The 17,731-nt window shown below is 37.7% G+C and overlaps 1 protein-coding gene across 2 annotated transcripts in view; it reads right to left on the reverse strand.

Moving 5' to 3' along the window:
* Positions 1-17,731, reverse strand: part of LOC145514263 (uncharacterized) — a 1,003,391-nt gene that overhangs the window by 239,253 nt on the left and 746,407 nt on the right. The gene's annotated exons all lie outside the window — the stretch shown is intronic.

The following is a 17,731-nucleotide window of genomic DNA, read 5'->3' on the forward strand; positions in this document are numbered from 1 at the left end:
TACAATAACCAGGACAAGGAAGCAACCTAAATGTCTATTGACAGAGGAATCAATGAAGAAGATGTGGTACATATAGACAACGGAATATCACTCAGCCAAAAAAAGGAATGAAATGGGTCATTTGTAGAGATGTGGATGGAACTAGAGATAGTCATACAGGGTGGAGTAAGTCAGAAAGTGGAAAATAAATATCATATATTAATGCATATATGTGGAATCTGAAAAAAAAATGGTAAGATGGTCTTATTTACAAAGCAGAAATAGAGACAAAGAGAACAAATGCATGAACACCAAAGGGGAAAGGGGGTTGGGATGAATTGTATATTAAATCCCCCACACGAGCTTTAGACACAATTTATTGATCTATGCTCACTTCTGATCAAAGCTGATTTAACTAGAAATCTAGAATTGGGGTTATGAAATATTATTAGAATCTAGCTTCTTATCAACAGTAAAAATTCAAGTTTTCTCTTTGGGATATTCTTTCTTACAGACTGACTAGCACAGAGCAGAAGGAAATTTCACATTATTTCTAGTTTCTGTTTTTTATCCTGTCTACATTCCTGCTTCTGAATTCCATAAAATATCTTAATAATAATATCTGGATTAAAAAAAAAATAGCCAGTTTAAGTTGGTTTCTATAACTTGAAAAAAAAAAAAAAACACCTCAAGTAACACAAGGGATTTAAGCAACATGGTTTCTCACAAACTACATTATTATTATTATTTTGAGGAAGAGGCTAAGGCTTTTTCAATAACACTTTCTCATCCTTTATAAGAATATAAGGTAGGGAACTTTGCCAAGTCATATAATGAGCAGACATCTGGACTATGTAAATATCACATAACTATGTAAGATTAAATTCTGGAGCTTAATCAGATAAGGTTTATTCTTTACAAAACTCTGCTTTTTCAAAATGTAGGCTGTGCTATATTTCATATTATTAAATGCACAATTTAAAAATTCAAAGATGAAGGAAGAGTAGTTGATGCAATCTATCACCTTGTCCAAGCATAAAATTTCGTTTTAATTACACTAATTAGAAAATAGACTAAAAACTGTACACAATTTTCCACAAGATAGTAACATAACTTTTTATGTTTCATAATCAGTTACAGAACTGTGAAATTCCCCACTGGTATCATTGCTAATTTATATGTCTCATACTTAAATAAACTTACTTTTGCTCTGATTAAATGCCCACTTGCATTTCTTTGTATGATGTACAGGGATTAAAGGATAAGGAGACTCTCATCCAGTGTGTGTTCACTCTATAATGTAGTAGTTAATCTTGAAAAGTTACTTGCTGTTTGAGAATATTATCATCTATAATTTCAATACGATTGGTTGCTGACTGTATCTAACAGTACTGCTGGTCCTGATCATGCAACCATGTAAGTCTCTGGTTCCCACCAACAATGTTTGTATGCTTTCTGTTGAAGCCATCAAGCCATAGTCAATGGAGATATGACCCCTGAAAGTATCTAAACAAATAAAGTTCAGTTTTTACCTATTTTTCCATTATATTAAAATGACTGATGATATAATACCTGTATTTACATATTTAATTCAGCCAATTTTGATAGAATCTTTCAAATGGACTGAAAAATATGTAGGTTATAAGATACACATGAAATTCACTCAAGGGCAGTGTTTCTCAAACCAGGGAGACAATTTTGCCTCTAGGAAATATTACCAATTTTCGGAGACAAGTTTTTTGATGTAACTAGGGTGGAGACTGAGACTGGCATCTAGTGTATGAAAGTCAGAGGTGCTGCTAAGTATCCTCCAAAACACAGGAAAGAAATCTTCTACCTACAGTGGTAACAGTACTGAGGCTGCGGAAACTCTGCTGCAGGGGAGCCCTCTATGTACCCTAAGTAGGCATTTTTAGTTATTTGGGTCGGAGACTGAGTGAGATGTGAGACAATGTCTTGCAGTTACTCATGGATAGGAAATTGCATGGTGATGTCAGATATGAGTCTCTTGGAACATAAGGGCACTCTAATTAAATAAATTATCTTTTGATCAAGTTGCTTCTCCTGTGGTCAGATCTTGCAATTTACCTCAGAATGAGAAGCAACATTTTTTCTTTAAATTTAATGATGGTTATTGAGAAATCTGAAGAACAAAGGGAGAACAGTGAGTATTACCAATCGATGAATTAATTGCTTTCATAGACTATCAAACATTTGTCTCAATGTACTTCTCAGATTTGTTTGTTAGTTACATACTGTAAGATGTCTTAACTGTGAGAAAAATAGGTGGTTTTACTCCAACTTGGCACATGACAATTAAGAGTCTCATATGGGTAAACAGCCAGGACCCTGAACTACTTTTGCAAATAGGGTAATTTAATTGTGTAACACTTGAAGTGTCATGGCCTTATGCAAGAAAAGATGATTTTCATTTGAAATCCCAAGCAGGAACTGACTCAGCTCATTACAGGGTGAAACTATAAACCTTCCCAAGGGACAGTGTGGCAGAAAAATGTTGATTGTGACAGAGAAGGTGACACATGGAGACAAATATTTCAGAACACAAAATAGCTGCAGCACAGTGAAGCCATTCCTAGCCTGAAAAGTAAAACAGGCAGCGCCTGTTTGATATTGAAAGGTAGCAAAATCTCCATGGTAATTAAATGAGAACAACTATATTTAAAGCGGACTCTATGCTGATGTTGGTCACTTCCTTTTTTATGTGAACATTTGCAGATAATTTTTGGTCTGTGCTAAGGCTCAGAAAATGTTAAAAAAAAAAAAAAAAAAAGCCCTAGTACACAGTGGGAAGAATAGCTGTGACACTAGAAAGAGTGAGATATAGGAGGTACACTTACTTTCCTCACCTTCATGAGCATTGGAGTACCGTTCTGATTCAGATCCCTGTCATCCCTTACCAAAATTCTTGGACAAAATGGCCCCTAATGGTTTGTCTACCTCCAGGATGCCTCTCTCTCTCTCTCTCTCTCTCTCTCTCTCTCTCATGCATACAAACATATACAAAAACACAATTTTAAATTGAAACCTGGTGGCTCAACAATAAAAGAAACTGCCTACAATGCAGGAGGCATGGGTTCAATCCCTGGGTTAGGAAGATCCCTCGGAGAAGGGAATGGCAACCCACTTCAGTATTCCTGTCTGGAGAATTCCATAGACTGAGGAGCCTGGCAGGCTACAGTCCATGGGGTTGCAAAAGTCAGACACAACTTAGCAACTAAACCACCACCACCACTGAAAGGAAAATTCATCATTCTAATAAGTTACATATATTTCCCCCATTTTCACTTCTTTTTATTATTTCTGTTCTAATAGTGTGCTGCTCAAACAATTATTAATTGTAATTTGTTCTCTTACTATATAATAACATTTGTTTGCTTTAAAATCTCCACTACTAGAATTTTTATGGATGTATAATTTTCAGTATAGTTAATATGTCACAAATTTATTACTGATATGAACATGTTAAGGAAACCCTGCTTATTGCTTTTCCCATTATTTTTAGATAATGATGCTCATTACAGTGTTACTTATTCTGAGCAATTAAGAAGTTTCTAAGAATTTTCCAACAGAAGATCAGGATTACACGGTCAATATACAGGACTTCTCCCCCACTGTTTCATAAAAATAACCAAAGGGCTCTCCAAGAAATGATATATCAGTTAACATGGGATTCTGGTAATACATGTTTTTAAGTACCTCCATTTGCACTTACCTTTATTGTTAACTTTTACTTAATTAAAAAATTAACCCTTATTAACTCTTATTAATTTAAAAATTATTAAGTTTATTATTAACTTTTATTCATGTAAAACCATGACTTCCCTCATGGTCTACTGGCTAATAAGCATCCATGCTCCCAACATAGGGGGACCAGGTTCAATGCCTGATCAGGGAACTATTAATAGATCCCACATGCTGCAATGAGTTTGCATGCTGCAGCTAAAGATTCCAGGTGCCACAATTAAGACCCAGTGCCACAACTAAGACCCAGTGCCACAACTAAGACCCAGTGCAGCCAGCCGAATAAATAAATAATAAAAAAAAAACCGACATTTTTACCTTAACTGTTATATTGCAGTTTAGATTTGTGAGCCTAAAGATTAGGTCTACCTTAGAAAAGCTCATACTTATGAATACTCAAGGTTTTGTTTGCTATAATTTTTGTATGTGACCATTCATCAAAAATAACTGCAAATCACATATGTGCAAAACTCAGTGACAATCATACAAGAAGGAAAAACATGTGGTCTCTGACTTATATAAGTTTGTGACTGGTAGGAATGCCAAGCTGTATGTTCAGATAACTATGATAATGTGAAACAGGATAAATGACAGAGGATAGACGGTTATAGCAATGAAAGTTTAGTAACGCAGAGCAAATTAGAGAAGCCTTTAGGAAGTTATAGCATTTAAGCTGGCCCTCGAGAAAATACTAATTTAGGAAAGGAAGACAGGACATGCAAGATGGAAGAAGGCTTGTATCCTCTAAAATTATAGTGCAAAAGTGTGGGTACATGTGCACACTTTCTAAAGTGGTACAAAAGCTTTCCTCACATTTTCAGAGCCATCACTAAGTGCACCACTATATATATAGTGGTATATATAGGCTTGTAAGGTATATATAAGTAGTGCTGCTGCTGCTGCTGCTAAGTCGCTTCAGTCGTGTCCGACTCTGTGCGACCCCATAGATGGCAGCCCACCAGGCTCCGCCGTCCCTGGGATTCTCCAGGCAAGAACACTGGAGTGGGTTGCCATTTCCTTCTCCAGTGCATGAAAGGGAAAAGTGAAAGGGAAGTCGCTCAGTCGTGTCCGACTCTTCGCGACCCCATGGACTGTAGCCTACCAGGCTCCTCCATCCATGGGATTTTCCAGGCAAGAGTACTGGAGTGGGGTGCCATTGCCTTCTCCATATATAAGTAGTAAGTAGAGGGAATTCTCAAGATAAGCATATACTTATTCAATTTATAAATTAGCAGGGATTAAGTTAGCTTGTAACACCCAACATTTTAATTTACTTTGATATTAATGCTTGAGGAGGTAGAATAGAACAGTATTACGGACTCTATGGGAGAGGTGAGGGCGGGATGATATGGGAGAATGGCACTGAAGCATGTAAATTATCATATGTGAAATGAATTGCCAGTCCAGTTTCAATGCCTGATACAGGGTGCTCGGGGCTGGTGCACCGGGATGACCCAGAGGGATGGGATGGGGAGGGAGGTGGGAGGCGGGTTCTGGAAGGGGAAAACATGTACACCCATGGTGGATTCATGTCAATGTATGGCAAAACAAATACAATATTGTAAAGTTAAAAAATAGATAAATAAACTAATTAAAAAAAAAACAAACAAACTAGTGGATACGGTGGAATTCCAGTAGAAGTATTCAAAACTCTAAAGGATGATGCCATCAAGGTGTTGCATTCATTAAGTCAGAAAATCTGGAAGACCCAGCAGTGGCCACAGGACTGGAAAAGGTCAATCCTCATCCCAGTTCCCAAGAAGGGCAGTACTAAAGAATGTGCTACCCTTCAGACAATTTGCACTCATCTCCCATGATGGTAATGTCATGCTTAAAATCTTGCATGCTATGCTTCAGTATTATGTGAACCAAGAACTTCAAGATGTCCAAGCTGGGTTTAGAAAAGGAAGAGGAATCAGAGATCAAATTGCCAACATTCGCTGGATAACAGAGAAAGCTAGGGAATTTCAGAGAGACATCTACCTCTGTTCCATCGACTATGCCAAAGCCTTGGACTGTGTGGATCATAATAAACTGTGGAAAGCTCTTAAAGAGAGGGGAATATCAGACTATCTTACCTATCTCCTGAGAAACCTGTGTGTGGGTCAAGAAGCAACAGTCAGAACCCTGTATGGAACAACTGATTGGTTCAAGATTGAGAGAGGAGTACCACAGGGCTCTCTGCTGTCACCCTGTTTGTTTAATCTATATGCTGAGCACATCATGAGAAATGCTGGGCTGAATGAGTTACAAGCTGGAATATCAAGATAGCAGGAGAAACATCAACAAGCTCAGATATGCGGATGATACCACCCTAATGGCAGAAAGCGAAGAGGAACTAAAGAGTCTCCTGACGGTGAAGAAGGAGAGTGAAAGAGCTGGCTTAAAACTAAATATTAACAAAACTAAGATCATGGCATCCAGCCCCATTACTTCATGGCAAATAGAGGGGGAAAATGTTTAAGTAGCGACGGATATCCTCTTCATGGGCTCTAAAAACACTGTGATGGTGATTGCAGCCATGAAAATCAGAAGACATTTGCTTCTTGGCAGGAAAGTTATGACAAATGTAGACAGTGTATGAAAAAGCAGACACATTACTCTGCCAACAAAGGTCCATAAAGTCAAGGCAATGGTCTTCCCAGTGGTCATGTACAGTTGTGGGAGTTAAAGAAGGCAGAGAACCAAAGAATTGATGCCTTTGAACTGTGGTGCTGGAGAAGAGTCCTGAGAGTCCCTTGGATCAAACCAGTCAATCTTAAGGGAAATCAATCCTGAATACTCCTTGGAAGGACTGATACTAAAGCTGAAAGCCCAGTATTTTGGTTATCTGATGAGAACAGCTGACTCACAGGAAAAGTCCCTGATGCTGGGGAAGATTGAGGGCAGAAGGAGAAGAGGGCGTCAGAGGATGAGATGGCTGGATGGCATCACTGATGCAATGGATGTGAACTTGGGCAAACTGCGGGAGATGGTAAAGGACAGAGAGGCCTGGAGTGCTGCAGTCTATTCGGTCTCAAAGAGTTGGACGTGACTGAACAACTGAACAATACACACACACCTATGTATGTGTGTGTGTGTGTGTGCGCGCGCGCGTGCAGTATGTGCACTGCAGCAAAAGGTCCTATGTACCGCAACTAACATCTGATGTAGCCAAATAAATAAGTAAATATGAAAAATTTAGAACACTAAGATAAATATTATTTAATAACTTCTACACAGTGGCAGAGTTGAGCTTATCTCTGGAAATCTGCCTCCTAATTCCATTCCCTTTACACTATATTATCTGCCCTGAGGGCAAAGTTACTTGGAGTTCAGGGGTTGGAATTATGGGTTCCTAATATACTTGAAGGTCACTACTTTAATGCTATTTCCATCATTTCACATTTCTTGCACCTACATTCCCTGTGCCTCCCCCCATTTCCTGGTCTTTTGCACTTTGCCCCTTCTCCATTTGTTTTCTATTTCTTTTTTATTTTTAAGAGCTCAAAAATTATTTAATTTTTTACTGTAGTAAGAACACTTAACATGATATCTACCTTCTGAAAAAAATTTTCAGTGCACAGCCCAGTATTGTTAACTATGGGTACAATGCTGTACAGCAGATCTCTAGAGATCATTCATCTTGCAAAACTGAAACTTTATATTGGTTAAACAGCAAGTCTCCCTAGCCTTTGACAACCATCCTTTTACTCACTGCTTCTGACTTTGACTGTTTTAGATACCTCATATAAGTGGAATCTTGTGGTATTTGTCCTTCTGTAAATGGCTTATTGCACTCAACACAGTGTCCTCCAGAGTCACCTTGTTGTTGCATATAGCAGGATTTCTTTCTTCCTTCAAGGCTGAGTAATATCCCATTGCAATATCCCAAGGCTAGAGAAAATATAATACAGATACGTATTATATTTTTTTAGCCACTCACCCATTGATAGGCATTGAGGGAAAAATCACAATAATTAGCACTGTATTGTACTGGCATTAAAGAAATCTGTCTCTCATATGGATGGATAAAGAAGATGTGGTACATATATATAATGGAATATTACTAAATCATAAAAAGGACTGAAATTGGGTCATTTGTAAAGATGTGGGTGGACTTAGTGTCTGTTATACAGAGTGAAAGAGAGTAAGTCAGAAATAGAAAAACAAATACTGTATATTAACACATATATCTGGAATCTACAAAAATGGTACAGATGAACCTTTTTGCAGAGCAGAAATAGACATTAAGATGCAGAGGACAGATGTGTGGACACAGGGTGGGGAAAGGGAAGATTGGATGAACTGGGGGATTGGGACTGGCATATGTACAGTACTATGCATAAAATAGCTAGCTAGTGGGAACCTGCTGTACAGCACAGGGAGCTCAGCTCGGTACTCTGTGATGACCTAGGTGAGTGGGATGCAGGTAGGGAGGGAGGAAGGTCCAAGAGGGAGGACATATATGTATACATATAGCTGATTCATTCATTGTACAACAGAGACTAACACAGCATTGTAAAACAATTATACTCCAATAAAAAGTATATCCATCTCTTTTCTTACAAGGAATCTGACTCTTATTTCCCTTCTATTTCCAATCACCATGCTATTTGATACCTGATGATTAAAAGCCATAAAGTAGATTTATTCTTGTAAAATGTCTGTCCCTATACATACATCACTCCTTCATTTATAGGATTCCTGGAAACTAACATGATTAATCTCTTCACACATAAGATGTGGAATAGATTGCAGGTATTGTGTATTTTTTGACCTAGAGAACTGAGTAACCGGAAGGGAAGAGATCTGATGGACCACTGAAGAATGTAATGGAGGCACAACTATTTATTTCTAAAATGTCTCAAATATTATAAAGAGAAGTTGTCTCTTGACAATTTAATGATGCAGAATAGAATAAGTTGGTAGAATTGTCATTTGCAAATGGAAAATTAGGGTTTATAAAAATATTATGTGATCTTGGTTATTATTCAGCTCTACTGTGAATTCACAAGATCTTTAGCACCCTGGGAATTCCAAATGCATATATTTTGTCAGTCTTCAAAAAAAATTCAGCTCTTATATTGATGTCTGTCAATATCTGGAACAGGATGTGAAAGCTTCTTCAATGTTTAGTTTATGAGTTTCACTATAGCTTCTTCTCAGATTTGTTTTTACATTTTCTCAAGGTGGAAAACAACTCTTCTATAAGCTTAAACTACACATTGTTCACAATAGTCTGTCAAAAAAATTCCTTTGACAGTGTTGATAGAAGAGTACAATTCGTTTTTGTTTTTTTTTTTTACCACTGCAAACAGTGCTTACTACTTAGAATTTTACTTAATTCTCCCACAAGAAGGACCAGATAGAATGACTCCATGTCTGACTGTGAGGATAAATGACCCCGGTTGATGCTTCTTGGGACACCCCAGAGAAGACAAGCCTGGGGTCAACAGGCTCCACGTAGCAGCTAGGCATGCCTAGATTAAAAGTTTAACATCACAGGAGTTGGACTAGCCATACAGTTGCCATCTCATTAAGCTCCAGGTAAGGTAAGGTAAGCAACTTGCCTGGGTTTGCAAGCATTTTCCACGTTTGGTGCTGAATACCCCATATGCTGGGAAGACATTCAGTTCTGGACAAGTTTAATACATAGAATGTCACTGACTTAAGATGATGCAAAAGCAATACTCATTCAATAGAAAACGTACTAGGAATTTTGATCTTTTTCAAGCTGGTGATAGGTGGTACAATAATCTCTCATGATGCTGATGCTGGGCAGGGTGGAAAGCCTGCAGCTTGCAGTCAGCCAGGTGATCACAAGGGTAAACAGGCAATATGCTTACCTTACAACCATTCTGTACCCAACCATTCTGCTTTTCACTTTCAGTACAGTGTTCAATTAATTACATAAGATATCCAACACTTAACTATAAAATGAGCTTTGTGTTAGATGATTTTTTCCAACCATAGGCTAATATAAGCGTCCTGAGCATATTTAAGGCAGGCTAGGCTAAGCTATGATGCTGGGTAAATTAGGAGAATTAAATTCATTCTCCACCTATGATATTTTCTACTTACAGTGAGTTTATTGGGGACATAACTCCACTGTAAGTCAAAGAAGAGCTATAAATGCATCCATGCAAATATGTTTGTACATATACATTTAACAGTCTGAAAGAAAATAGAATAAATTATAATTCTCATTGACAGTGGTTGGATTATACATTTCCTTTTGTTCTTTGAGACAGAGGAAGATGACAAAAAGTGAACATTTCTTTAAAAAAGCAATGTTTTTTAAAAATTGGACATTCTAAATGGTACAGTTTTGTGGCAAAGCTCATTTGCATCAGTGGTAGCATGAAAATACTTGTAGTGAGAGTTTTTAGTGAGAATTTTATCAATATTTACATATTTATTTTAACTGAGACTTTATGTGTACGTTTATTCAGCTTTAACAAAGCCAAATCCAAAAGTGGTACAATTTCTGCGTTATCTGGTCATGCACTTTAACACAGGTCAATTTTGTTTGGTCAGCTTTTGGAGTCTAATGACTACCAATTCTCAGTTTCCATTCGGCCTTGCGCAAATCAATTTCCCCTTGGAATCTCGATTTCCTGTCCTTTAAAATATTGGGATGAGAGTAAATGGGTTTCAGAGTCTCAAATATGCCATTTTTTGTTTTTCTATTTTTGTGTAGAAACAAATTATACAACCCTGCCTTTACACCATCCAAGAAAGGAGCAAGGAAGTGGCTCTGGGTAGGGATGGAAGCGAAGAAAATAATAGAGGTGCCATAAATCACGCCTAGTAGAATGTGCTGCAAAAAAGTATTGTGATGCTCTGAAAGAGAAAACTGCTCTTAGTTGGGGCAGGATTTGACCTTCTATCCTTTGCTGCAACTTTGAGTACCAAGTTCACATAATCCTTCTTCTTGTACTAGAACATTCTAAAAATTGGTTAAGAAATGAGATCATCACTGAGGTGCAGAGGTGCCAGGGCTCCAAAGATTCCAAGAAATAAAACTGACTTGGCGAAGACCATAGACAATGGTGGTTTGGAAAAGATTTACTGAAATTTGGTCTTAGGATATTTCTACAATGCAATACAAGTCCAACCCTTCTTTTCTTCAAGCCAAAACACAACAGAAGCATAGGCTGGGAGCACAGGAAGGGGAAAGGGTGAGAAGATTTCTGACACAGATGTGACTCTGGTTGTTGGAATATGCACATCCCACACTGGAGGGCAGGGTTACTGCCACAATATGTTTGAAACATTTATTTGCTATTTCATTATGTAACAAACACTTGTTGAATATCTATTATGTTCCAGATAATGTGTGAAGCACTGAAGATACAGATACCATGAAAGACTTTGAAAAACTGGTGGCGGAAGAAAAGAAACTAACAAGTATTATCACACTGATATGTTGTGAACATCCGGATAAATATAAATTATTGAATTAAAAATTTGGGGAAAAAATATGGAGGGAAGAAGAGTTTTTGCCAGAAATAATTATTTGGCAGCGTTTCAAGGGAGAAAAGATCTACAGTGTACACCATACTGGAAAACTGGAGCCGGTAGTCAACTCAGGCAATTTGCTTCAGAATTCATGTCCTTAATCACTCTGCTATGATGCTTCATAACCATCAGTAGCTGTCATTTTCTAACAGTAATAATAACAATAACTAAAATGTATTGAGCATTTACATGTATACTTACACTTAATTATCACATTTAATCCTCATTACAATTTTATGATGTAGGCACTATTTTAAATTTTATTTTACAAATGGAAAACAAATTAAGAAAGATTAAATAACTTGCCCAAGGGTCACCAGAGCTCAAAGTCAAAAATCCAGGATCCCAGCCCAGTTCTGATTAACATTAGGAACTATGCTTTTAATAACAACTTATATTATGCTGCTGGCATGTCACATAAACCATTTCCCCTCATAATCTATGCCTCCTTCCCTCCTATTGAGTATATATATGTCTGGTAGATGTTTCAAATTCTGATTTTTCAAATGAGCCAACATCTTTACATGAAAACGTTAGTTCAAATTTACAGTGTGTTTATGCTATTATGAATTATGCTACTTTAATGAAAGTACATTTTGTTTTGACTTTTTATAAAGTATTCTGTGAATGCAAACTTTGCAAACTGTTAACGTATATACACAAGTCCATTTGCTTTGAGTCAGGACTACAAGAGGGCTGACACAGGTCACTGTGAAAATGTCAGGAATAGATAGTCTTTTATTTGCAATCCACAGTTACCATGTATAACACGGAAGACTGTCTAATGTCCCCTGATCAACCCATCACTATTCCCTAGAATAATTTATGTCCTTCGACCTTCACCTTAGACCTTCCTTAACATTTTCCAAAGAAGACTTTCCTGATACTTATTGTTACTTGTTCAGTTTCCATCTTCCCCACCTAACTAAACACTTCATTAGGGCAGAAGCTTTATCTGACTTGTTCCCAGCTGGATTTCCAACATTTAACAGTGTATGATACCCTCCAATATGCTTTAAGTCCAACCATGACTTTTCCCTTTCACATCATCATGATTTCTCATTGCCTGCATTTCTACTCTTATTCTTTAACAAACACAGAGTATCCCACAGAGTATCTGGAGGGAATTTTTAAAAGCATAAAGCATCATTCCACTCCCTTAAAAGCCTCTAGTGACTTCCATTTGCACTTGGCATAAACCCAAGCTCGGCAAGCTAGCTTAAGCAGAAAGATCATTTTGTCCTCTTCAACTTCACATCCTCCACTGTCACCTTCTTTACACAATGCTCCAGCCATGTTGATTCCCCAAACAAACCAGGGCTACATTCTCATTTCCAAACATTTGATCCTACTATGTGTAATGAAATATTCTTCTTCCTGATCTCCGCTTGACTGGGTACCTCTCACCATACAGGACATACAGTATAGTTCACCTCTCCAGAGTGGTCTTCTCTGATAATCCTTTCTAGACTCTCTACCCCCTTGCTCAGTTGATCTTATTTACATCGTGCATATCTTATTAAGTAAGAAAATAAGATGGTTTTGATAGTGATATTTTATTTCACCAGAACGTATACTGAAAACAGAAAATCTGACTACCTTCTTCTGAGCACTTAGAGTTCAAAGGTTAATAACGCCTAACAAATAGCAAATAGATATTCAAATGTTGATGGGCTTATTGAAGCATGAATATAAGTATACCCTAGAAGTATGTTCACATGAAGTACCATTGATAAAAAAAAGACCAGGTGGATAAGTGGACCTCAGGTCATATTTGGCTTCAGATGTTTACTCTGTCTTTTACAGGGGTGATGAGAAGTACTACCTCTTTGCCTGTACTCTGTTGCTCTACATGGACATGCAATATCAGTTAGTTTTAATCATATTTTCTCTCCTAGAAATGAATATTTGAATTGAGTACACAGTTATAGGAGGCAGCTAGAATAATCTATTTGAAGGAAATAAAAGCGACAGAAGCTCACAGACTGAGATTTCCTCAGCTAGCAGTGCCTTCTTTCTTATGCCCAACATACTCAATGCATGTCTTTTACCTGTGGAAGCTTATCGGAGTTGTTTTCTGTTGCTAAGAACCATAAGACTGCCATATCATGAGAAAAGTATGACCTCAAGAGTTTTAGGTGAAGCAGAGGAATTGAAAGAGCAGGAAAGTTGAGTTGGGGTAACAGGTGGACTGTTGAAATTGTGTCAGTGGTGTTTCAATGACTCTAGTAGATGTTGAGATAGTTTAAGTAGGATCTGTACTTCTGTGGGCAAAGAAGATTTATTTAAAGGGGCATAAAGTGATAGACAATAGGAGGCATGACAGTGGCCTCCAATTAGTGTATCAGGTGAACTATAATTTTTTTTTCAGAAAGCAAGAAAGATAAAACTATAAAAAATAAATCTCTTCATAAAGTTTCTTGTGATTTCCTCTTGTTTTGTATCATTCTTACACCTTAAATAATGCTTCTGAGTAAGTTTTTCCTAAGATCTCCTATTTACATTTTATATAGTCAAAGAATGCAAATATCTCTAATCTGCCCCTCTAAAAATATATGATTCACAATCAAAATGAGCTTCCTTGGGACACATGTCAGACTTCTCTTCTTCTTGATAAGTCCATGTTTCCCCAAAGTCTCTATGACTTGGGTCAATTGATTATTGACACTTAATATCTTCATTCTTCAGATGGGGATTTGATATAAGCAGAGCCTACTTAGAACAAAGACAGTTTCATTACGCTGGATAATTACATTTTTGGATATAATTGTCTCCTCTGGGATCTCATGAAAACCTAAAGCAACAGAATTATTAAAAAGCTATGGATAGCCTTCTATTAATCAAGATGGTTTTTAATAGAGAAAATTTCTATAATAAAAGAAAATGTTTCCTTGTATCATGTGTAACTATGAAACAATGATTTTCCTACTCCCATTCATTTACTCCCTTCCAGATGTATTGTGTTTAATTACAGCCCAGGTAGCAGTTTAACCCTATTAAAGCTATTAATATTGGTAGGCAATTAAAATTCACTTAACAGATAAGAGTTTCCCTTATATGCTTGCCTCTCTCTTAATTATAACACAGGAGACAACAGACCTTCAACATCAATCTAAGTAACATTTGTATAGTGTTTTCTGGTTTACAATGTGCATTCACTTCTATTTATTCACATGATTCTCTCCTAAAATCTGTGCTAAATATCAGTATCTCCATTTTGACAGTAAACAAAATAGGGCTCAGGAGTTACAGGATCATGTAGTCATCAAATGAAAGAGCAGGGATTTGAAGCGAAGTTTACAGTGTCTCAAAGTCCACATTATTTCCCCCAAATAATAGGAAAGCTATGGCCATATAAGGCTAAATTGTATTTAGGGAGAGAAAAGAGTGGTCAATAAGTCAATTCCTCTCACTGGAAAAATAAGTTGCTATTTCTCATTAAAATAGTTAATCCATTGTCCTTGTAGAAATCTCATACTGATGTCCCATCAGTAAATGATCATCTCCAAATAGACTTAAGGTCTCTAAATTTTATCTCATTTTATTCTTGTTACTATTACTATTATCATTTTTTATGGTAAGTAGGTGCAATCCTAACAGGTGAGTATTTTCTCACAATAGTCAGATACAGTGATGAGCGTCTCACACCCCACATGACTGACAGGCAGAGGGAACCAGGGAAGCGCGTTAGTGTACCCCACTCAATCACACCATTTCAAATCTCCAAGCTGACGTGCAGCACACGGCAGCTCTAGTGGTCCATGGAAGCAGAACAGTAATCCTGAATGTTATAAATAGGTCGTTTGGTCAAAATATTGACAACCTAATTGAAAAATATATATCCTACTGTTTCACTGTTTGCTAGCCAGTGAAATGAGACAAAAACCCCAAGGAATCACAAAAGGCTTCATATGACCTGCCACTTTGACTTATGTAACTGCATTACCCTGGTGAATGAAAGACCTTTATTTTTAGTTTCTTATTTTTCCCATCAACTTGGTCTCTGAGACAACTGTGAACAACAAATGTTGAGAAGACAAAAAAAGTTGTTAAAACTTTCTTGGCTCAAGTCTTCATATAGGTTCTTCTTAAAGAGACAGGAAAGAAAATTGTTGGTGCACCTTTACCTCTCCCAAAATCCTATGAAGGAGCAGGGAATATTTCCATGGTTGGAAATAAAGTACTGAAGCTGCTAGTGAACAAAATTAAGATTGTTTAAGAGAATGGGGCCTTGGAGTGTCCTTCACATTCTGATTGATTCATATCTGTGTATATTACAAAAGTGGAATTTATTGACCAGATTACTTGGTCATTCTAAACCATGTATTGAGCACTTTAGACAAAGTAATGGAGAGATTTGCACCTGAAGGAAAATGAGAGGCAGTAATAGTGAGTGCCTATGAAATCTTGCTACTCAAAGTGGGCTTCACAGAGGAACCACATAGACACATTACTTAATTTCTCTAAGCCAGGCATCCCCAACAATGGGGATCTCATGCATGATGATCTGAGGTGGAGCTAAAAGAAATAAAGTACACAGTAAATGTAACACTCTTGAATCATCCTGACCCCACCCCGCTCCCCCAGCCCTGGTTCGTGGAAAAATTGTCTTCCATGAAACCAGTCCCTGATGCCAAAAACGTTAGGGACCACTGCTCTAAGCTATAGAAAGGAAAAGTGAAAGTTGTTCAGTTGTGTCTGACTCTTTGTGACTCCATGGACTATACAGTCCATGGAATTCTCCAGGCCAGAATACTGGCGTGGGTAGCCTTTCCTTTCTCCAGGGGATCTTCCCAACCCAGGGATTGAACCCAGGTCTCCTGCATTGCGGGCAGATTCTTTACCAGCTGAGCCACAACGGAAGCCCAAGAATATTGGAGTGGGTAGCCTATCCCTTCTGCAGCAGATCTTCCTGACCCAGGAATTGAACTGGAGTCTCCTGCAGCTCTAAGCTACAGTTTTCTTCTATTTACCGGGGATAAATCATATTTACTTTAAGTCTTGTCATCAGACAAACACAAATACATCACTCCTTGTATATAATCATGTCCAACACTTTCAATCTTTAACTCATGCCTAACTAACCCTACACCTGACACTATTTTATAACCACATTACTACTGTATCTTAAATTAATATTCTTAAATTCCTTTTGGGTACACCTTGCAATTCTTCCCCCAAACTTCTTGCCATTATGTCTTTTGTTGTTTAGTCGCCAAGTCGTGTCCAACTCTTTGCGAACCCATGGACTGCAGCATACCAGGCTTCCCTGTCTATCACCAACTCCCAGGGCTTACTCAAACTCATGTCCATTGAGTCAGTGATGCCATCCAACCATCTCATCCACTGTCGTCCCCTTCTACTCCTGCCTTCAATCGTTCCCACCATCAGGGTCTTTTCCAATGAGTCAGTTCTTTGCATCAGGTGGCCAAAATATTGGAGTTTCAGCTTCAGTATCAGTTCTTCCAGTGAATATTCAGGACTGATCTCCTTTAGGATGGATTGGTTGGATCTCCTTGCTGTCCAAGGGACTCTCAAGATACTTCTCTAACACCACAGTTCAAAAGCATCAATTCTTCTGTGCTCAGCTATCTTTATAGTCAAACTCTCACATCCATATATAACTACAGGAAAAACCAAAGCTTTGACTAGATGGACATTTGTTGGCTTAGAGATTACTAAAATATTCATTGTTCTTTTAATTATTAATAACAGTACTTGAGTTATTAATGAAACTGATGTGCTTAATTAAGATAAAAGAAAATAAAACCAAATGCGTAAAAACACTACGTTTGAAAGCAATTTCATGAAAGTCCCTTTTGGCAACTTCAGTTTGCATCAGATTGTCCAGAACCTTGACACATGCTCCTGCTAAACTGAATAGAGGATGGGAGATGTGGAACAGCAGATAGAATAGTCCGTGGACACCACTATCTTTGCTACATTAACTGATACAAACATTTTCAACTTTTTCTTGAGTAAATTAAAAAAAAAAAGTGTTATATACATTTTGCCACAATAAGAAATACAACATAAGCAAAATAAAAAAAAAAAAATGTACCTGAAGCATTGGAACTTGAAACCCTCTGAAGAAAAATTGTACTTTTTTTTTTTAAGAGAAGTCAATATAAAGAAGAGAGAAGGCTTTCAGAAAGAACATCTTTCCCTCTTTCTCCCATATCCTGTGTAGAATGTGGGTATGATGCCTGGAAACACATCATTCTTTACTCCTTTTTGCGGGGGGCGGGGGGAGGGGTACGGTGTAGTTGCTTTTGGGCCTCCCTGGTGGCTCAGAGATAAAGAATCCACCTGCCAATACAGGAGACACAGGTTCGATCCTTGGGTGAGGAAGATCCCTTGGAGAAGGAAATGGTAATCCACTCTACTATTCTCACCTGGGAAATTCCATGGACAGAGGAGCCTGGCGGGCTACAGTCCATGGGGTCGCACAGAGTCGGACATGACTGAGTGACTAAACAACAATAGT

The sequence above is a fragment of the Giraffa tippelskirchi genome, chromosome 7, assembly GCF_054371585.1.
Source record: "Giraffa tippelskirchi isolate mGirTip1 chromosome 7, T2T-mGirTip1v1.2.pri, whole genome shotgun sequence".
In the NCBI taxonomy this organism is placed as follows: domain Eukaryota; kingdom Metazoa; phylum Chordata; class Mammalia; order Artiodactyla; family Giraffidae; genus Giraffa; species Giraffa tippelskirchi.